Raw genomic sequence first — 22,053 nt, 5'->3', positions numbered from 1 at the left:
TAAAGTGTTGTTGTAAAGTGTTGTTGTAAAGTGTTGGTGTAAAGTGTTGTTGTAAAGTAGTGTTGTAAAGTGTTGTTGTAAAGTAGTATTGTAAAGTGTTGTTGTAAAGTAGTGTTGTAAAGTGTTGTTGTAAAGTAGTGTTGTAAAGTGTTGTTGTAAAGTAGTGTTGTAAATTGTTGTTGTAAAGTGTTGTTGTAAAGTAGTGTTGTAAAGTAGTGTTGTAAAGTAGTGTTGTAAAGTGTTGTTGTAAAGTGTTGGTGTAAAGTGTTGGTGTAAAGTGTTGGTGTAAAGTGTTGGTGTAAAGTAGTGTTGTAAAGTAGTGTTGTAAAGTAGTGTTGTAAAGTGTTGTTGTAAAGTGTTGGTGTAAAGTAGTGTTGTAAAGTGTTGTTGTAAAGTGTTGGTGTAAAGTAGTGTTGTAAAGTAGTGTTGTAAAGTAGTGTTGTAAAGTAGTGTTGTAAAGTAGTGTTGTAAAGTGTTGTTGTAAAGTGTTGGTGTAAAGTAGTGTTGTAAAGTGTTGTTGTAAAGTGTTGGTGTAAAGTAGTGTTGTAAAGTGTTGTTGTAAAGTGTTGGTGTAAAGTGTTGGTGTAAAGTGTTGGTGTAAAGTGTTGGTGTAAAGTGTTGTTGTAAAGTGTTGTTATAAAGTGTTGGTGTAAAGTGTTGGTGTAAAGTAGTGTTGTAAAGTGTTGGTGTAAAGTGTTGGTGTAAAGTAGTGTTGTAAAGTGTTGGTGTAAAGTGTTGGTGTAAAGTGTTGGTGTAAAGTGTTGGTGTAAAGTGTTGTTGTAAAGTGTTGGTGTAAAGTGTTGGTGTAAAGTGTTGGTGTAAAGTGTTGTTGTAAAGTGTTGGTGTAAAGTAGTGTTGTAAAGTGTTGGTGTAAAGTGTTGGTGTAAAGTGTTGGTGTAAAGTGTTGGTGTAAAGTGTTGGTGTAAAGTGTTGGTGTAAAGTAGTGTTGTAAAGTGTTGGTGTAAAGTGTTGGTGTAAAGTGTTGGTGTAAAGTAGTGTTGTAAAGTGTTGTTGTAAAGTGTTGTTGTAAAGTGTTGGTGTAAAGTGTTGGTGTAAAGTGTTGTTGTAAAGTGTTGGTGTAAAGTAGTGTTGTAAAGTAGTGTTGTAAAGTAGTGTTGTAAAGTAGTGTTGTAAAGTGTTGGGGTAAAGTGTTGGTGTAAAGTAGTGTTGTAAAGTGTTGGTGTAAAGTAGTGTTGTAAAGTGTTGGTGTAAAGTGTTGGTGTAAAGTGTTGGTGTAAAGTGTTGGTGTAAAGTAGTGTTGTAAAGTGTTGGTGTAAAGTGTTGGTGTAAAGTGTTGGTGTAAAGTGTTGGTGTAAAGTGTTGGTGTAAAGTGTTGGTGTAAAGTAGTGTTGTAAAGTAGTGTTGTAAAGTGTTGGTGTAAAGTGTTGGTGTAAAGTGTTGGTGTAAAGTGTTGGTGTAAAGTGTTGTTGTAAAGTGTTGGTGTAAAGTGTTGGTGTAAAGTGTTGGTGTAAAGTGTTGGTGTATAGTGTTGGTGTAAAGTGTTGGTGTAAAGTGTTGGTGTAAAGTAGTGTTGTAAAGTGTTGGTGTAAAGTGTTGGTGTAAAGTGTTGGTGTAAAGTGTTGGTGTAAAGTGTTGTTGTAAAGTGTTGGTGTAAAGTGTTGGTGTAAAGTGTTGGTGTAAAGTGTTGGTGTAAAGTAGTGTTGTAAAGTAGTGTTGTAAAGTGTTGGTGTAAAGTGTTGGTGTAAAGTGTTGGTGTAAAGTGTTGGTGTAAAGTGTTGTTGTAAAGTGTTGGTGTAAAGTGTTGGTGTAAAGTGTTGGTGTAAAGTGTTGGTGTAAAGTGTTGGTGTAAAGTGTTGGTGTATAGTGTTGGTGTAAAGTGTTGGTGTAAAGTGTTGGTGTATAGTGTTGGTGTAAAGTGTTGGTGTAAAGTGTTGTTGTAAAGTGTTGTTGTAAAGTGTTGGTGTAAAGTGTTGGTGTAAAGTGTTGGTGTAAAGTGTTGGTGTAAAGTGTTGGTGTAAAGTGTTGGTGTAAAGTGTTGTTGTAAAGTGTTGGTGTAAAGTGTTGGTGTAAAGTGTTGGTGTAAAGTGTTGGTGTAAAGTAGTGTTGTAAAGTGTTGGTGTAAAGTGTTGGTGTAAAGTGTTGGTGTAAAGTGTTGTTGTAAAGTGTTGGTGTAAAGTGTTGGTGTAAAGTGTTGGTGTAAAGTAGTGTTGTAAAGTAGTGTTGTAAAGTAGTGTTGTAAAGTGTTGGTGTAAAGTGTTGGTGTAAAGTGTTGGTGTAAAGTGTTGGTGTAAAGTGTTGGTGTAAAGTGTTGGTGTAAAGTGTGTTGGTGTAAAGTGTTGGTGTAAAGTGTTGGTGTATAGTGTTGGTGTAAAGTGTTGGTGTAAAGTGTTGGTGTATAGTGTTGGTGTAAAGTGTTGGTGTAAAGTGTTGTTGTAAAGTGTTGGTGTAAAGTGTTGGTGTAAAGTGTTGGTGTAAAGTGTTGGTGTAAAGTAGTGTTTAGCCGCTCCAGCAGGGTTATGTGTACGCCGTAGGACTTAGTGTTTTTTGGTTTATTTAAATTGATAACTAAGTTTGGTCAATTATTCTGTTTAATTTATTCTAAGGGACCTCGGGAGTGTTTAGGAAAGAGGCCTGTGGGTATACATAACCTGTAGTATTTACTGTCTATGCAGGCTAGGTAAGACCTGGGCGGACCACCCTCTGTATTTTGGTTAGCGTGCCAGGTAGTGCTGAGATTAGGTTAGTAGTCGGTAGGAGAGGGGGCTCTAACTCTTAGTGGGTAGGAGAGGGGGCTCTAACTCTTAGTGGGTAGGAGAGGGGGCTTTAACTCTTAGTGGGTAGGAGAGGGGGCTCTAACTCTTAGTGGGTAGGAGAGGGGGCTCTAACTCTTAGTGGGTAGGAGAGGGGCTCTAACTCTTAGTGGGTAGGAGAGGGGCTCTAACTCTTAGTGGGTAGGAGAGGGGGCTCTAACTCTTAGTGGGTAGGAGAGGGGCTCTAACTCTTAGTGGGTAGGAGAGGGGCTCTAACTCTTAGTGGGTAGGAGAGGGGGCTCTAACTCTTAGTGGGTAGGAGAGGGGCTCTAACTCTTAGTGGGTAGGAGAGGGGGCTCTAACTCTTAGTGGGTAGGAGAGGGGGCTCTAACTCTTAGTGGGTAGGAGAGGGGGCTGTAACTCTTAGTGGGTAGGAGAGGGGGCTGTAACTCTTAGTGGGTAGGAGAGGGGGCTGTAACTCTTAGTGGGTAGGAGAGGGGGCTCTAACTCTTAGTGGGTAGGAGAGGGGCTCTAACTCTTAGTGGGTAGGAGAGGGGGCTTTCATTCTTAGTGGGTAGGGGAGGGGGCTCTAACTCTTATCATTACACACACCTGCTCCATCATTACACCTGCCCCATCATTACACCTGCTCCATCATTACACCTGCTCCGTCATTACACCTGCTCCATCATTACACCTGCTCCGTCATTACACCTGCTCCGTCATTACACCTGCTCCATCATTACACCTGCTCCGTCAATACACCTGCTCCGTCATTACACCTGCTCCGTCATTACACCTGCTCCATCATTACACCTGCTTCGTCATTACACCTGCTCCGTCATTACACCTGCTCCATCATTACACCTGCTTCATCATTACACCTGCTCCGTCATTACACCTGCTCCATCATAACACCTGCTCCATCATTACACCTGCTCCGCCATTACACCTGCTCCGCCATTACACCTGCTCCATCATTACACCTGCTCCGTCATTACACCTGCTCCGTCATTACACCTGCTCCATCATTACACCTGCTCCATCATTACACCTGCTCCGTCATTACACCTGCTCCATCATTACACCTGCTCCATCATTACACCTGCTCCGTCATTACACCTGCTCCGTCATTACACCTGCTCCGTCATTACACCTGCTCCGTCATTACACCTGCTCCATCATTACACCTGCTCCATCATTACACCTGCTCCATCATTACACCTGCTCCGTCATTACACCTGCTCCATCATTACACCTGCTCCATCATTACACCTGCTCCGTCATTACACCTGCTCCATCATTACACCTGCTCCATCATTACACCTGCTCCGTCATTACACCTACTCCGTCATTACACCTGCTCCGTCATTACACCTGCTCCATCATTACACCTGCTCCGTCATTACACCTGCTCCATCATTACACCTGCTTCGGCATTACACCTGCTCCGGCATTACACCTGCTCCGTCATTACACCTGCTCCGTCATTACACCTGCTCCGTCATTACACCTGCTCCGTCATTACACCTGCTCCGTCATTACACCTGCTCCGTCAATACACCTGCTCCGTCATTACACCTGCTCCGTCATTACACCTGCTCCATCATTACACCTGCTTCGTCATTACACCTGCTCCGTCATTACACCTGCTCCATCATTACACCTGCTTCATCATTACACCTGCTCCGTCATTACACCTGCTCCATCATAACACCTGCTCCATCATTACACCTGCTCCGCCATTACACCTGCTCCGCCATTACACCTGCTCCATCATTACACCTGCTCCGTCATTACACCTGCTCCGTCATTACACCTGCTCCATCATTACACCTGCTCCATCATTACACCTGCTCCGTCATTACACCTGCTCCATCATTACACCTGCTCCATCATTACACCTGCTCCGTCATTACACCTGCTCCATCATTACACCTGCTCCGTCATTACACCTGCTCCATCATTACACCTGCTCCATCATTACACCTGCTCCATCATTACACCTGCTCCGTCATTACACCTGCTCCGTCATTACACCTGCTCCGTCATTACACCTGCTCCATCATTACACCTGCTCCATCATTACACCTGCTCCGTCATTACACCTGCTCCGTCATTACACCTGCTCCATCATAACACCTGCTCCATCATTACACCTGCTCCGCCATTATACCTGCTCCGCCATTACACCTGCTCCATCATTACACCTGCTCCGTCATTACACCTGCTCCGTCATTACACCTGCTCCATCATTACACCTGCTCCGTCATTACACCTGCTCCATCATTACACCTGCTCCATCATTACACCTGCTCCGTCATTACACCTGCTCCGTCATTACACCTGCTCCGTCATTACACCTGCTCCGTCATTACACCTGCTCCATCATTACACCTGCTCCGTCATTACACCTGCTCCGTCATTACACCTGCTCCGTCATTACACCTGCTCCATCATTACACCTGCTCCATCATTACACCTGCTCCGTCATTACACCTGCTCCATCATTACACCTGCTCCATCATTACACCTGCTCCGTCATTACACCTGCTCCGTCATTACACCTGCTCCGTCAATACACCTGCTCCGTCATTACACCTGCTCCGTCATTACACCTGCTCCATCATTACACCTGCTTCGTCATTACACCTGCTCCGTCATTACACCTGCTCCATCATTACACCTGCTTCATCATTACACCTGCTCCGTCATTACACCTGCTCCATCATAACACCTGCTCCATCATTACACCTGCTCCGCCATTACACCTGCTCCGCCATTACACCTGCTCCATCATTACACCTGCTCCGTCATTACACCTGCTCCGTCATTACACCTGCTCCATCATTACACCTGCTCCATCATTACACCTGCTCCGTCATTACACCTGCTCCATCATTACACCTGCTCCATCATTACACCTGCTCCGTCATTACACCTGCTCCGTCATTACACCTGCTCCATCATTACACCTGCTCCGTCATTACACCTGCTCCATCATTACACCTGCTCCAACATTACACCTGCTCCATCATTACACCTGCTCCGTCATTACACCTGCTCCGTCATTACACCTGCTCCGTCATTACACCTGCTCCATCATTACACCTGCTCCATCATTACACCTGCTCCGTCATTACACCTGCTCCGTCATTACACCTGCTCCATCATTACACCTGCTCCGTCATTACACCTGCTCCGTCATTACACCTGCTCCGTCATTACACCTGCTCCGTCATTACACCTGCTCCATCATTACACCTGCTCCGTCATTACACCTGCTCCATCATTACACCTGCTTCGGCATTACACCTGCTCCGGCATTACACCTGCTCCGTCATTACACCTGCTCCGTCATTACACCTGCTCCATCATTACACCTGCTCCCCATTTTATCTCCTTGATTTCTCCCTCTTTATTTAGCCCTCAGTAGACAGTCACTAGTTAGTATTGTCTTATTTTATGTTCAGTAAGCTTCTACTACCTCACTTCCTGACTCCCGGAATATTACGTTACAGAATACTACCTCACTTCCTGACTCCCGGAATATTACGAGAACGTATATAGCTGAGGTAAACACATAAAGGTTATGTTTCCTTCACTACAGTAACACTATGTTGTCATCCTGAGTTCCATGGTTGCCATGGCGATGTGGGGTTACCTAGCCAGAGAAATCTTGTAAAATTGTAAATATTTTATTGATCAAATTAACTTTTTTGTTGTTGTTAGCTTAGTAAGTACTGATTATTTCTATTGAACAAAAAATATAAACGCAACATGAAACAATATCAATGATTTTACTGAGATACATTTGGTATAAGGAAATCAGTCAATTGAAATAAATAAATGAGGCCCTAATTTATGGGTTTCACATGATTGGGAATACAGATATACATCTGTTGATCACAGATACCTTCAAATAAAGGTAGGGGTGTGGATCAGAAAACCAGTCAGTATCTGGTGTGGATCAGAAAACCAGTCAGTATCTGGTGTGGATCAGAATTACCAGTCAGTATCTGGTGTGGATCAGAAAACCAGTCAGTATCTGGTGTGGATCAGAAAACCAGTCAGTATCTGGTGTGGATCAGAAAACCAGTCAGTATCTGGTGTGGATCAGAAAACCAGTCAGTATCTGGTGTGGATCAGAAAACCAGTCAGTATCTGGTGTGGATCAGAATTACCAGTCAGTATCTGGTGTGGATCAGAAAACCAGTCAGTATCTGATGTGGATCAGAAAACCAGTCAGTATCTGGTGTGGATCAGAAAACCAGTCAGTATCTGGTGTGGATCAGAATTACCAGTCAGTATCTGGTGTGGATCAGAAAACCAGTCAGTATCTGGTGTGGATCAGAATTACCAGTCAGTATCTGGTGTGATCAGAATTACCAGTCAGTATCTGGTGTGACCATTTGCCTCATGCATCACAACACATCTCCTTCGCACAGAGTTGATCAGGCTGTTGATTGTGGTCCGTGGAATGTTGTCCCACTCCTCTTCAACGGCATGGTGTGAAGTTGCTGGATATTGGGAGGGAACTGGAACACGCTGTCGTACACGTCGCTCCAGAGCATCCCACAGATATACAATGGCTGACATGGCACACCATGGAAGAACCGGGACATTCTTTGGCCTCCAGGAATAGTGACCAGATCCTTGCGACATGGGGCCGTGCATTATCATTCTGAAACACGAGGTGGATGACGGTGGATGATGACACGACAATGGGCCTCAGAATCTCGTCACGTTATTCAAATTGCCATTATGTTCATTGTCCGTAGCTTATGTCATATCCTAGGTCATATCATATGCCTTATCGCATACCATAACCCCACCACCACCATGGGGCACTCTTTGACATCAGCAAACTGTTCACCCACACTCACGCCATACACACTTTCTGCCATCTGCCCGGTACAGTTAAAACCGCGATTCATCCATGAAGGGCTCACTTCTCCAGAGTGCCAGTGGTGAGCATTTCCCCACTGTCGGTTGCCGAACTGCAGTCAGGTCAAGACCCTGGTGAGGACGACGAGCACACGAGCAAATGAGCTTCCCTGAGACGGTTTCTGACAGTTTGTGCAGAAATTATTCGGTTGTGTAAACCCACAGTTTCATACTGTGGGTCAGGGAGGCTGGTCTCAGACGATCCCGCAGGTGAAGATGCTAGATGTAGAGGTCCTGGTCTGGCGTAGTTACACGCGGAGGTCTGTGGTTGTGAAACCGGTTGGTTGTACTGCCAAATTCTGTAAAACGACGTTGGAGACGGCTTATGGTAGAGAAATTAACATTAAATTCTCTGGCAACAGCTCTAGTGGACATTGCTGCAGTCAGCATGCCAATGGCACACTCAAAATGGCATTGTGTTGTGTGACAAAACGGCACATTTTAGAGTATATTTTCTTTATTGTCCCCAGCACAAGGTGCACCTGTGTAATGATCATGCTGTTTAATCAGCTTCTTGATATGCCACACCTGTCAGGTGGATGGATTATCTTGGCAAAGGAGAAATGCTCACTAACAGGGATGGAAACAAATGTGTGAGAAATAACATTTGAGAGAAATAAGCATTTTGTGCGTATGTAACATTTCTGGGATCTTTTATTTCAGCTCATGAAACATGGGACCAACACTTTGCATGCATCTTGTGTTTATATTTTTGTTCAGGATATACACTACACAACCAAAAGTATATGGACACCTGCTCATCGAACATCTCATTCCAAAATCTTGGGCATTCACATGGAGTTGGTCCCTCCTTTGCTGCTATAACAGCCTCCACTCTTCTGGGAAGGCATTAATATGGAGTTGGTCCCCCCTTGCTGCTATAACAGCCTCCACTCTTCTGGGAAGGCATTAATATGGAGTTGGTCCCTCCTTTGCTGCTATAACAGCCTCCACTCTTCTGGGAAGGCATTAATATGGAGTTGGTCCCCCCTTGCTGCTATAACAGCCTCCAGTCTTCTGGGAAGGCATTAATATGGAGTTGGTCCCCCCTTGCTGCTATAACAGCCTCCACTCTTCTGGGAATGCTTTCCACTAGATGTTGGAACAATGCTGCTATAACAGCCTCCACTCTACTGGTAAGGCTTTCCACTAGATGTTGGAATATTGCTGCAGGGACTTGCTTCCATTCAGCCACGAGAGCATTAGTAAGGTCGGGCACTGATGTTGGGCGATACTGAGCCTTCTGGCTCGGCGTTCTAATTCATCCCAAAGGTGTTCGATGGGGTTGAGGTCAGGACTCTGTGCCATTCAAGTTCTTCCACAATGATAACGACAAACCATTTCTGTATGGACCTCGCTTTGTGCACGGGGGCATTGTCATGCTGAAACAGGAAAGGGCCGAAACTATTGCCACAAACATGGAAGCACAGAATGGTCTAGAATGTCATTGTATGCTGTACCGTTAAGATTTCCCTTCACTGGAACTAAGGGGCCTGAACCATGAAAAACAGTCCCAGACAATTATTCCTCCTCCACCAAACTTAACAGTTGGCACTATGCATTGGGGCAGGTAGCGTTCTCCTGGCATCCGCCAAACCCAGATTCATCTGTCGGACTGCCAGATGGTGAAGCGTGATTCATCACTCCAGAGAACGTGTTTCCACTGCTCCAGAGTTCAATGGCGGTGAGTTTTACACCACTCCAGCCGACGCTTGGCACTGAGCATGGTGATCTTAGGCTGTTCCCTTTCCTGCACATTCACCGAGGGCAAGGGAGAGGCTCTTTTAATCTCCCCCCCCCCCCTTTAACTCCCTCCTGTCTCTCTCTCTCATCTTTTCTATGTGAAGTGTTACCAACATTTTTCAGCTTCTGTAAAAAACACATTCCAATGGGGGGGAATCAACGGAAAATCTGATGACTTTGTGCATCCCTGAGTTTCCATCACAGTAGCTGGCTAGGAGAGAGAAAGCGATGGAAAGAGAGGGAAGGAGAGACCGAGATAACATTACGCCTGAAGGAGAATTCAAAGAGCCTTGCACTAGGTAGAGGAAGGGGTGTATCCTTCCATTGTTTCTTTTATCCAACACATCATCCCATCTATTCCTGAGTGTTTGTTTTTCCTTTCAACAGTCCCTTCATGTCAGCTGAAGAGAGAGAGCTGGGAGAGAGACGGGGGGGGGGGTAGTTGAGCTGAATTTACCTCCTGTACGAACCTGCTCACAGAAAGATACTGTCATCATACTGATAAAATCTTTTCAGACTCCTGGGGAGGGAATAGGTTTTGTTGTACTTGGTGTTTTTACATTATTTGTATTCCACCTTTATTTAACCAGGTATATGTATGTATAACCCTAACCCTTTATTCAACCAGGTATTTATATATATAACCCTAACCCTTTATTTAACCAGGGAGGCCAGTTGAGAACAAGTTCTCATTTACAACTAGAACCTGGCCAAGATAAAGCAAAGCAGTGCGATGCAAACAACAACACATGGAATATAATATATATAATAAACAAATATACTATATAATATAATATCAATAACACAATTGAAAAATATATACAGTCATGGTCAAAAGTTTTGAGAATGACACAAACATAACATTTCCACAAAGTTTGCTGCTGTCCATCATACAAACTGAGTCAGCAGACTTTGTGAAAATTAATATTTGTGTCATTCTCAAAACTTTTGTGCATGACTGTATACAGTGTACAGTGTGTGAAAATGTAGTAAGATAATAAGATAAGGGAGGTAAGGCAATAAATAGGCCATAGTGGTGAAAATGACAATTTGGAAATTAAACACTGGAGTGATAGATGTGCAGTAGATGAATGTGCAAGTAGAGATACTGGGGTGGAAAGGAGCAAGATAATAAATAAATAACAATATGGGGATGAGGTAGTTTGGTGGGCTATTTACAGATGGGCTATTTACAGATCGGCTGTGTATAGGTGCAATGATCGGTGAGCTGCTCTGACAACTGATACTTAAAGTTAGTGAGGGAGATATGTCTCCAGCTTCAGTGATTTTTGCAATTCGTTCCAGTCATCGGCAGCAGAGAACTGGAAAGAAAGGTGGCCAAAGGAGGTGTTGGCTTTGGGGATGGCCAGTGAAAAATTCCTGCTGGAGCGCGTGCTACGGGTGGGTGCTGCTATGGTGACCAGTGAGCTGAGATAAGGTGGGGCTTCACCTAGCAAAGACTTCTTGATGACCTGGAGCCAGTGGGTTTGGCGCTGAAAATTAAACGAGGGCCAGCAAAAGAGAGCATACAGGTCGCAGTGGTGGGTAGTATATTGGCCTTGGTGACAAAAAGGATGGCGAGGGTATGTTTAGCAGCATGAGTGAAGGATGCTTTGTTTAGAAATAGGAAGCAGATTCTAAAATACATTTTGGATTAGAGTTGCTTAATGTGAGTCTGGAAGGAGAGTTTACAGTCTGATCAGACACCTAGGTATTTGTAGTTGTCCACATACTGAAAGTCAGAGCCGTCCAGAGTAGTGATTCTAGGCGGGCGGGCGGTGGGCGGGTGCTGGCACCGATCGGTTGAAGAGCATGCATTTAGTTTTATTTGCATTTAAGAGCAGTTGGAGGCCACAGAAGGAGAGTTGTATGGCATTGAAGCTCGTCTGGAGGTTAGTTAACACAGTGTCCAAAGAGCCATAAAAGAGCCATAAATATACAGAATGGTGTCGTCTGCGTAGAGGTGGATCAGAGAATCACCAGCAGCAAGAGCGACAGAATTGATGTATTCAGAGAAAAGAGTCGGCCCGAGAATTGAACCCTGTGGCACCCCCATACAGACTGCCAGAGGTCCGGACAACAGGCCTTCCAATTTGACACACTGAACTCCTTCTGAGAAATAGTTGGTAAACCAGGCGAGGCAATCATTTGAGAAACCAAGGCTCTCGAGTCTGCCAATAAGAATGTGGTGATTGACAGTCGAAAGCCTTAGCCAGGTCGATGAATACGGCTGCACTGTAATGTCTCTTATCGATGGCGGTTATGATATCGTTTAGGACCTTGAGCGTGGCTGAGGTGCACCCATGACCAGCTCTGAAACCAGATTGCATAGCGGAGAAGGTACGGTAAGATTCGAAATGGTCGGTAATCTGTTTGTAAACTTGGCTTTTGAAGAACTTAGAAAGACAGGGTAGGATAGATATAGGTCTGTAGCAGTTTGGGTCTATCTAGAGTGTCACCCCCTTTGAAGAGGGGGATGTCTGCGGAAGCTTTCCAATCTTTGGGAATCTCAGACGATACAAAAGAGGAGGTTGAACAGGCTAGTAATAGGGGTTGCAATAATTTTGGCGGGTAATTTTAGAAAGAGAGGGTCCAGATTGTCTAGCCCAGCTGATTTGTAGGTTTCCAGCTCTTTCAGAACATCATCTATCTGGATTTGGGTGAAGGAGAAATGGGGGAGGCTTTGGCGGGTTGCGGGGTAGCCAGGAGGTGGTGACAGTGTTTCCTAGCCTCAGAGCAGTGGGCAGCTGGGAGGAGATGCTCTTACTCTCCATGGACTTTACAGTGTCCCAGAACGTTTTTGAGCTGGTTCTACAGGATGCACATTTCTGTTTGAAAAAGCTAGCCTTAGCTTTCCTAAATGCCTGTGTATATTTGTTCCTAACTTCCCTGAAAAGTTGCATATCACGGGGGCTATTCGATGCTAATGCAGAATGCCACAGGATGTTTTTGTGCTGGTCAAGGGCAGACAGGTCTGGAGTGAACCAAGGACTATATATATATATGTTCCTGGTTCTACATTTTTTGAATGGGGCATCCTTATTTAAGATGGTGAGGAAGGCACTTTTAAAGAATAGCCAGGCATCATCTACTGACGGGATGAGGTCAATGTCATTCCAGGATACCTCGGCCAGGTCAATTAGAAAGGCCGCTGACCCATTAGGGATGCAGGCAATGAGGGAGCAATCGCTGCGATCTTGATTGAAAACAGCAGAGGTGTATTTGAAGGGCGGGTTAGTTAGGATGACATCTATGACGGTGCCTGTGTTGACGGATTTGGAGTTGTACCTAGTAGGCTCATTGATCATTTCTGTGCGATTGAATGCATCAAGCTTGGATTGTAGGATGGCCGGGGTGTTAAGCATGTCCCAGTTTAGGTCACCTAGTAGCACGAGCTCAGAAGATAGATGGGGGGGGGGGCAATCAATTCACATATGGTATTGAGGGCACAGCTGGGGGCAGAGGGAGGTCTATAGCAAGCGGCAACAGTGAGAGACTTGTTTCTGGAAAGGTACATTTTTAGAAGTAGAAGCTCGAATTGTTTGGGCACAGACCTGGATAGTAGGACAGAACTCTGCAGGTTATCTCTGCAGTAGACTGCTGGGATAGTATGACAGAACTCTGCAGGCTATCTTTCTCTCTCTGCAGTAGACTGCTGGGATAGTATGACAGAACTCTGCAGGCTGTCTCTGCAGTAGATTGCAACACAGCCCCCTTTGACAGTTCTATCTTGACGGAAAATGTTATAGTTAGTGATGGAGATTAAGGTTTTTGGTGGTTTTCCTAAGCCAGGATTCAGACACGGCTAAGACATTTGGGTTGGCAGAGTGTGCTAAAGCAGTGAGTAAAACAAACTTAGGGAGTAGGCTTCTAATGTTAACATGCATGAAACCAAGGCTTTTACGGTTACAGAAGTCAACAAATGAGAGCACCTGGGGAATGGGAGTGATGCTGTGGACTACAAGGCCTTGGTTACCCTCTACATCACCAGAGGAACAGAGGAAGATTAGGATAAGGGTATGGCTAAATGCTATACGAACTGGCCATCTAGCACGTTCGGAACAGAGAGTAAAAGGAGCAGGTTTCTGGGCACAATAGCATAGATTCAAGGCATAGTGTACAGACAAAGGTAAGGTAGGATGTGAGTACATTGCAGGTAAACCTGAGCATTGAGTAATTTTTTTATTTCACCTTTATTTAACCAGGTAGGCTAGTTGAGAACAAGTTCTCATTTGCAACTGCGACCTGGCCAAGATAAAGCATAGCAGTGTGAACAGACAACACAGAGTTACACATGGAGTAAACAATTAGCAAGTCAATAACACAGTAGAAAAAATGGGCAGTCTATATACAATGTGTGCAAAAGGCATGAGGAGGTAGGCGAATAATACAATTTTGCAGATTAACACTGGAGTGATAAATGATCAGATGGGCATGTACAGGTAGAGATATTGGTGTGCAAAAGAGCAGAAAAGTAAATAAATAAAAACAGTATAAAAACAGTATGGGAATGAGGTAGGTGAAAAAGGGTGAGCTATTTACCTATAGACTATGTACAGCTGCAGCGATCGGTTAGCTGCTCGGATAGCTGATGTTTGAAGTTGGTGAGGGAGATAAAAGTCTCCAACTTCAGCGATTTTTGCAATTCGTTCCAGTCACAGGCAGCAGAGTACTGGAACGAAAGGCGGCCAAATGAGGTGTTGGCTTTAGGGATGATCAGTGAGATACACCTGCTGGAGCGCGTGCTACGGATGGGTGTTGCCATGAAGAGAGAGATATAGTCTCTAGAGACTTTAAACCAGGTGATGTCATCGCATATGTAGGTGGTGGAACAACATGGTTGGTTAAGGCATATTGAGCAGGGCTAGAGGCTCTACAGTGAAATAAGACAGTAATCACTAACTAGGACAGTAATGGACAAGGCATATTGATATTAGAGAGAGGCATGCATAGCCAAGTGAACATATGGGTCCAGTGAGTGGTTGGGCTGCCTGGGAACACGGCGATTCAGACAGTTAGCAGGCCGATGCTAACATGCTAACAGTTAGTAGGCCGGGGATAAACAAGCTAGCAGTTAGCAGACTGGGTTAGCAAGCAAGTAGTTAGCAGGGGCTAGCAGTTAGCAGACTGGGGCAGGCGAGCTAGCAGTTAGTAGACCCGGGGCTAGCAAGTTAGCCGTTGGGGGACGTCGCGATGGGGGTAAGTTTGTTTTTGCCTCTTCGTGCGGTGACGTCGATAGACCAGTCGTGGAATTAGTAGGGTTCCAAGTAACTCTAGGTAGCTAGCAGAGCTAGCAGGTTAGCAGAATGGGCCTTCAGCGGGCGTCGCGCCTGAGGGGCCTGTTGGAATCCTTGGGTAGATGTTGTCGGTATTCCAGTCGTAGAGGATCAGCGGGGTTCCGTGCCCCGAACCGGCAATAGAAGGGGTCCGGATATTGTAGCCCAGGAGTGAGCCGGTGCGATGGTTCTAGCATGGGCTAGCCCCAGGCTAGTTGGTGCTAGCTCCGGGACAGAAACGTTAGCCAGGAGTAGTTAATCCGGGTTGCGGTTAGCAAGCTGTGATGATCCAGATGAAGAAGGTTCAGAGTTTGTGGTAGGAATTCGGGGATATGGAGAGAAAAATAGGTCCGGTATGCTCTGGTTTGAAATGCGTTGTACAAACTGGCGAGAGCTTTCCGAGCTAAAGGTTAGCTGATGACCGCTAGCAGTGTGGTTAGCTGACTGATAGCTAGTTAGCTAGCTATCAGAAATACTTTAGGGAAAAAACAAAACAAATCCAAAATAAAAAATAAACTGAGCCACACCAAATTGGGTGAGGTGGGTTGCAGGAGAGTATTTTGACAAATTTAGTTTAGGACAAATATGAAAAACAACGCAAAGAAAAGGGTATATACACATGGGACGAGACAAGACAAGGACAAAGACGTCTGACTGCTACGCCATCTTGGATTCACCTCCATCCATCTCATACACCATCCAATGTGTAATTAATAACATTTCACCAAGCTCAAATTGATATTCAATGTCTTATTTATTTTTAACCATCTACCAATAGGTGCCCTTCTTTGCAAGGCATTGGAAAATCTCCCTGGTCTTTGTGGTTTGAATCTGTGTTTGAAATTCACTGCTCGACTGAGGGACATAACAGATAATTGTATGTGTTGGGGTACAGAGATAAGGTAGTCATAAAAAAAATCACGTGAGTGAGTCCATTCAACTTATGTGACTTGGTTAAGCACATGTTTACTCATTAACATATTTAGGCTTGCCATAACAAAGTGGTTCAAAACTTATTGACTAAAGACATGTCAGCTTAAACATTTTTTTTTAAATCAATTTTTAAATTCAGGTTGTAAAACATCAACATGTTGAACAAGTGAAGGGATGTGAATACTTTCTGAAGGCCCTGTGGGTGTAAGGAGAACTACATTAAGGAAAATGGTAGAACTGTCCCGTACGCAATATATCTAGCTATAAGCAGGTCTGCCCTGAGAACAGTCTTGAAGGCCCTGTGGCTGCACGGTTGTTGTAGGTTTTAATAAATTGATGTTGTTCCTGATATAAGTACAGATTTATAATTCATATAGATTAAAGAACATCTAATGGGCTGTATCTAATTAGTGGATACTAACACTGCTCTCAGGGCAGTGTCTGCTCATTTTTACTAACATAAGTTACTTTTCTGTAGCAGGTTAAGAGAACTTACCCAGTGGTTTAGGAGAACTACATTAAGTTTAGGGAAAAGGGTAGGGTTACCTAAAATGGTAGAATTAAAACTATTTAGCTATAAGCAGGTCTGCCCTGAGAACAGTCTTGATTTCCAGTAATGTGATTCTGCTACTGGTGTCAGTGTTGTTTGGTTTTGTTCCTGTTCTTCCGGCAGGTTCTCCAGAGGATCCTGATCAGGAGCCCAGTAAAGAGCAAGACTCCTCCCCGGCAGCCAGCAGCAGTAGCAGCACGTCCACAGAGTGGTAAGAGTACCAGGGCATCCTGTTGGCTGACGTACGGAGGTGAGACGCCCCCCTTGTGTCGCATCACAAACTCCAACCAGAAGAGGGCCTTGTCCATGGGCTTGATGGGCTGGTCCATGTGCAGGCGGGACAGCCTCTGCATGTTCTCCTGTAGGGGCATGGGTGAGCACCTGGTTCAGAGCCTGCTGGAAACTGGGTCCATTGAACATGGCCAGCTCCAGGATCTTGGCAGCGCCTCTCTCCTGCAGACGCAGAAGATTGTCATACTGGTCAAAGAACAGGGGTATCCCCAGCACTGGGGTGCCGTGGTAGATGGCCTCCTGGACCCCGTTGGTTCCTCCGTGGGCCACAAAGGCTCTGGTTTGGGGTGACCCAGGAGGTCTTTCTGGGGCATCCAGTCCACCAGAAGAGTGTTGTTGCCCAGAGTGGAGGGCCTCTTGCCCCGGTGCCTCCAGATCACCTTAGATAGAAGATGAAGAAGATATTAATTTCTCTTTAAATAACTTCTTATTTACATCACTTGCATTGCAGAGTGCTTTACATATAAAAGCTAATCATGAAAAACAATCAGGATACCTTCTGAGGCAGCTTGGCGAACACGCTGGCGATCTGGTCTGTGATATCAACAGGAAGTGCATTGACAAGAGTCCCCAGAGACATGACGATCACCCCATGCTCCCCGGCACTCTGGACAAACTCCTCCAGGTCTGGAGGCAGGGGCTGGGCCGGCTTGCACTGGAACCCCCCCATGTAGACGACGTTGGGCATGGTGGGACGGGGGAAGTCAAACACAAAGTCAGACCTCATCAGCCAGATGTCAGCTTCCTGGATCAAGGAGATGATGTCACAGCCCCCTCCGAAGTACTTGGCGCAAATTGCGTCATAAATGGGCCCAACTACGAACCTCTGCTGATACATGATGATGCTGTAGTGCAGCATGTTTTGGACCCGTTGGACGAAGGTCATCTTGTCAGTGAATCCAGACCCTGTGATCGGGATGTAGGACAGGGGAGAGGGGGCGATGGCAAAATGGCCCTCCCCGCTGGTAATCCAACGGGCGTTGAGCACCACAGGCAGTTTGAGGTAGTGGGCCATCAGCAGCCCTCCAGCGAGGTTAGGGTCGGTGAGCATCATGTCATACTGAGCGTCCTGGAGACTCTTCATCAGCTCCTTGTCGTCGAATATGCGAGCCAGCATCTCGCAGCCCAGGATGTGGGCTTCTTCTATCATACTGAGGAACTCCTTGGTTAGTTGGAAGAACTTCAGCAAAGATATCCCCTCTCTCTGAGCCTGAATTAAGACATTAAACAGAGTTTGAATGCCTGTTTGACAAAATAAATGGATGTCTGGCTGGATGGTTTATTGGCCGGTTTGCTGGCTGGATAGATGGATCAACCAATCAACCAGTCATAAAGACACATCAAACCTTCATGTGCTTCTGAAGGCACATTATGAAGACATACCTTCAGGTTCTTCTGTAGGCACGTTATGAAGACATACCTTCAGGTTCTTCTGAAGGCACGTTATGAAGACATACCTTCAGGTTCTTCTGAAGGCACGTTATGAAGACATACCTTCAGGTTCTTCTGTAGGCACACTATGAAGACATACCTTCATGTGCTTCTGAAGGCACGTTATGAAGACATACCTTCAGGTTCTTCTGTAGGCACGTTATGAAGACATACCTTCAGGTTCTTCTGAAGGCACGTTATGAAGACATACCTTCAGGTTCTTCTGAAGGCACGTTATGAAGACATACCTTCAGGTTCTTCTGTAGGCACACTATGAAGACATACCTTCAGTTGATTCTGTAGGAAGGTTTCGATGTAGCTGTATAAGTTATCTTTCTCCTTGATGGTGATGGAGGTGTATAGAGGTGACTCCTCAGTGATGTACCAGCTGGTGGAGGGTCTGACCACCGTGATGGTGTGGCCTCTGGCATGGAGCTCCTCGATCAGTACCTACACATTGGTGACGTTAGTAAGCTCACAAGGGAATGGTATTATGTCAGAGGCATGTTGTGGAGAGCTGTCAAAAATGTGCCTTATAAAAGGTATTAATCCTTTAACAGTGTCAATCTAAGAAACAAAAAAACATTTGCATCAAAATCTTTCAGTTCAAGCTGGAGATATCATGACCTCTGATCTCAATCCACTGCATCTGCCTAGGTCAGCCTTCCACATCTGCGGTGGAAGTTGGCCGAGCTACAGCAGCGTTTGTCAGACTTTGAGAGACATCACGAAATCGGTCTTCACACGAAAACGTCTCAACGGTTTAACCTAGAAATTAATATGAAAGACTGAAAAGACTGTGGAAATCTGTGTTCTCTGTTTTGTTCTACAACCCCCACAAGTGTCGCGGGACTCGTCTGAAGCTAACCAGCTAACAAGCGAATGGAAGTATGAAGGTAATTTCTATCAAAAATCAAAAAGAATGGATTAAATATTTGTCAAAAAAACTCAAATAAGATATAAGACTTCAAAACCTCTTATTTTTTGCTGTCATTTTGCCAAAGATATTCAATGCTATAGGCTATAGTAGTAAGTAGTAAGACCAAATTCAATATTTTATCAAATCTTTTTTCAATATATATTTTTTAATACTTAAAAGGGTCCTAAAATCCAACATCAATTAGCTAAATGATCCACAGTATGATCGTCCTAAAACAACTCCATATGTTAGCACAGTATACACAGTAGTCTCATCGAGATGCAGGGTTCTTCAATTCCGGTCCCGGAGGGCCGACACCCACTTTGGTGGTTGTGGTGAGGTGTGGCCTGATTAACATGGTTGAAATCATTCATTTGAAATAGCAAAACTTGTGCAGAACACCATAACGGTAAATGCCCAATGGCAGAGGTGGCTATAGTACTGAAAATCCGTATTTAAGTAAAAGTACTGCTACTTAGGTTGTAATTTACTCAAGTAAAAGTAAAAAAGTATCCGGTCAGAAAACTACTTGAGTACTATTTATAAATGTAGTTTGGATTTTTTTTTATACACTTTATGATATACTGTGTGCAAATAAAAATGGATTGATTTGACTCACAAAGTATTTTGACAGAAAAACATTAACATAACTTGATATTTGTTGCAAGGTAACATAGTAACCAAAAATGTGTTAAACAAATCCAAATATATTTCATATGCCAATAGTGTGCAAAGCTGTTATGAAGGCAAAGTGTGGCTACTTTGAAGAATCTAAAATCTATTTTGATTTGTTTAACACTTTTTTGGTTACTACATGATTCCATATGTGTTACTTCATAGTTTTAATGTCTTCACTATTATTCTACAATGTAGAAAATAGTAAAAAAATAAAGAATGACCCTTGAATGAGTAGGTGTTCTAAATCTATTCTGGTTACTACAGTGTGTTCAAACTTTTGACTGGTACTGTATGTGTGTGTATATATATATAATTATTTTCATTTTTCCCAAGCAGGCCACTGACGTGGATGACTGACTGCCCAGAAAGTTTCCATTAATAACATCCCCCGGCCAGCGGGCAGTCCTGTATGTCGAGCCCTGCGACATAATAGATAATAATATAAACCTATGTAACTGGAGGGATTTTCTTCCTTCTCACCCCCCTTAAAATATTTAGATGCACTATTGTAAAGTGGCTGTTCCACTGGATGTCATAAGGTGAATGCACCAATTTGTAAGTCGCTCTGGATAAGAGCGTCTGCTAAATGACTTAAATGTAAATGTAAATTTGGTCAAATTTAACTAAGTAAACAGTAAGTTGCAGTTCTTGACACACTGAAACATGTGCGCCTGGCACCTACTACCATACCCTGTTCAAGGGCACTTCAATCTTTTGCCTTGCCCCATTCACCCTCTGAATGGCACACAGACACAATCCATGTCTCAATTGTCTCAAGGCTTAAAACCCCATCTTTAACAAAACGCTAGACACAACATTGAGCACCTTCATGTTGATCCAGTGGCTTCCATCGACAGGAAAGACCAGGACTTTTCCTCCATGGCAGGACGGTGCAGGAAGGAGAAGGAGAAATGACACCAGACTTAGAAACGAGAGGTGTCCCCAAGGAGAGCGGGAATACATTGTGTCTACACAGAGGAAAAAGAGGACAAAAGTCACTTGTTTTTCCAACTAGTCACCTCCAGACGTAAAATGCTTTATTGACCTGAAAGCCTATCAAGTCTTACACTCATATAGTTAAATAACAGTTAATTAAGCTTAATCATTATGTTGTATACTCGTGTCAATAAGTTAGTATTGTCTGCACAGCTTTGTTACACTATTACATAACAACAAACTACTTGAGTGTAGGTGAATAAGAATATGCATTACGAGTTGACTTACCGGTGCTATAGAGTCCATGCAGCACTAACAACGCTCTGCAGGGGAAAATTTCATATAGGCTGGCAATACTTTGAACGTTTCCGAGTTCAAAGTCCACCTGATAGTATAGATGTCCTGCTATAGCCCAGGTAGATGATTTACAAACAGACAGTGGTGCCTCCCAAATTGCACTAGTTTTGCCCAGGGTCCTCAGGGCTCTGGTCGACATAGTAGACTATTGTAGGGAATAGGATGTCATTTGGGATTCAACCACTACATGGGCAATAACACTAGTGAGTTCTGGTAAAACACACCTGTCACATAACTGACCTCTTACCCAGTTTAAATGCCTACTTATCATTGATGCAGTCCATATGTGATTATGTCCATCTATTCATTACAAATTGGATGGTGTCCCAAATACACCCAGTCACGACAAAGATACAAGCGTCCTTCCTAACTCAGTTGCCAGAGAGGAAGGAAACCGCTCAGGGATTTCACCATGAGGCCAATGATGACTCTAAAACAGTTGCAGAGTTCAATGGCTGTGATAGGAGAAAACTGAGGATGGATCAACAACATTGTAGTTACTACAATTACAAAACCTAAATGACAGAGTGAGAAGTGAAACTGCAAAAAAAATGTAACAAAATAAATGAATTTCCTGAATATAAAGTGTGGACCAAATCCAACACAAGCAGGCCATTACATTATATTTTAGGATAAAAAGAAAGGGATTGGAGCGAGGCACTTGCAAAATGGTTCAGTCTGCTTTCCACCAGACACTGAGATGAATACACCTTTCAGCTGGGGTGGCAGGGTAGCCTAGTGGTTAAAGTGTAGAGGCGGCAGGGTAGCCTAGTGGTTAGAGTGTAGAGGCGGCAGGGTAGCCTAGTGGTTAGAGTGTAGAGGGGCAGGGTAGCCTAGTGGTTAGAGTGTAGAGGGTCGTGTAGGGTAGCCTAGTGGTTAGAGTGTAGGGTAGCCTAGTGGTTGGTCAGGTAGTCTAGTGGTTAGAGTGTAGAGGCGGCAGGTAGCCTAGTGGTTAGAGTGTAGAGGGGCAGGTAGTCTAGTGGTTAGAGTGTAGAGGGGGCAGGGTAGCCTAGTGGTTAGAGTGTAGAGGGGGCAGGGTAGCCTAGTGGTTAGAGTGTAGAGGCGGCAGGGTAGCCTAGTGGTGGTTAGGGAGCCATTAGAGGCGGCAGGGTAGCCAGTGGTTGAGCATTGGTTAGAGCATTGGACTAGTAACTGGAAGGTTGCAAGTTCAAACCCCTGAGCTGACAAGGTCTGTCGTTCTGCCCCTGAACAGGCAGTTAACCCACCAGGCCGTCATTGAAAATAAGAATTTGTTCTTAACTGACTTGCCTAGTTAAATAA

General features: G+C 44.4%; 1 pseudogene; it reads right to left on the bottom strand.

Annotated features, from left to right (window-relative positions):
- Positions 1–15,908: 15,908 nt before the first annotated feature.
- LOC118380118 (UDP-glucuronosyltransferase 2C1-like) lies at positions 15,909–21,252 on the bottom strand (annotated as a pseudogene).
- Positions 21,253–22,053: the final 801 nt, after the last annotated feature.

Source organism: Oncorhynchus keta, chromosome 11 (assembly GCF_023373465.1).
Source record: "Oncorhynchus keta strain PuntledgeMale-10-30-2019 chromosome 11, Oket_V2, whole genome shotgun sequence".
Lineage (NCBI taxonomy): Eukaryota > Metazoa > Chordata > Actinopteri > Salmoniformes > Salmonidae > Oncorhynchus > Oncorhynchus keta.
This window is presented reverse-complemented; position numbering and strand designations above follow the sequence as displayed.